This window comes from Hypomesus transpacificus, unplaced genomic scaffold (genome assembly GCF_021917145.1).
Source record: "Hypomesus transpacificus isolate Combined female unplaced genomic scaffold, fHypTra1 scaffold_60, whole genome shotgun sequence".
Lineage (NCBI taxonomy): Eukaryota > Metazoa > Chordata > Actinopteri > Osmeriformes > Osmeridae > Hypomesus > Hypomesus transpacificus.
The window spans coordinates 91,405-92,500 of NW_025814033.1; positions in this window are offsets into that span (position 1 = coordinate 91,405).

Below are 1,096 nucleotides of genomic sequence, written 5' to 3' on the forward strand. Positions count from 1 at the left end.
TAGATTGTTTCAATTAAACAATATACTGTAATACTAAATCTGTTATTATTTATGCTGTTAAAAATTCTTCAACATTGCCCACTGTAGCCTACTCATGAAACGTGAGCTAGTTAGTCTAGTTATTAGAACAACTGTCATTGTAATTTATTTATGTATTCATTGGCCTCTGTATTGTAACATGACATGATCAAGCAACCTACAGTATCGTCCGTTTTAGCCGACTAGTTAATGGGACGCAACCGATCTAAATACAGTTTGAGTTTAGCCGACTACTGTTCCAATAACGTGAGCGAGTAAACCAGATACAGACAGTGTAAAATATGAAATATGAGCCGACTAGCTCTATTGTACTGTAGTTCAGACTACTGTACTGGTACAGTACGTGAGGTACTTAGCAAACTTTATAAATTGCCGTAAACCAGATACAGACAGTGTAAAATATGAAATATGAGCCGACTAGCTCTATTGTACTGTAGTTCAGACTACTGTACTGGTACAGTACGTGAGGTACTTAGCAAACTTTATAAATTGCCGACTACTGTTCCAATAACGTGAGCGAGTAAACCAGATACAGACAGTGTAAAATATGAAATATGAGCCGACTAGCTCTATTGTACTGTAGTTCAGACTACTGTACTGGTACAGTACGTGAGGTACTTAGCAAACTTTATAAATTGTACAATCGTTTTCTATATCCTACACTTAGTGACATCTCCAGGTAGAGTAGCTGGCATTAAAACAATAAGATTTACCTGTTTTTTCCGCTCGATGATGATGAAACTTCACATGCAATCGTTGATAAAAATATTGCTGTCTTCTTTCGTTCGATGAAGTGAGGTAAACTGACTCACAGAAAGTTGCCTCTCTCTTTTTCTATGGGAGTCTATGGTAAAATCGGAACAGCGACAAAAAAAACTACCAGAGGCCGTTAGAATATTACATCCGTAGTGGTTTAGCACTACCATTGAGAATGAATGGGAAACGTTTTAGAGAATTTTAGCTAAAGAATTCTCGCCTGCCGCGCGGGAGGCCCGGGTTCGATTCCCGGCCAATGCATTACTCTTACGTGAACCGTCGTTGGCCTTGTTTTGACTTG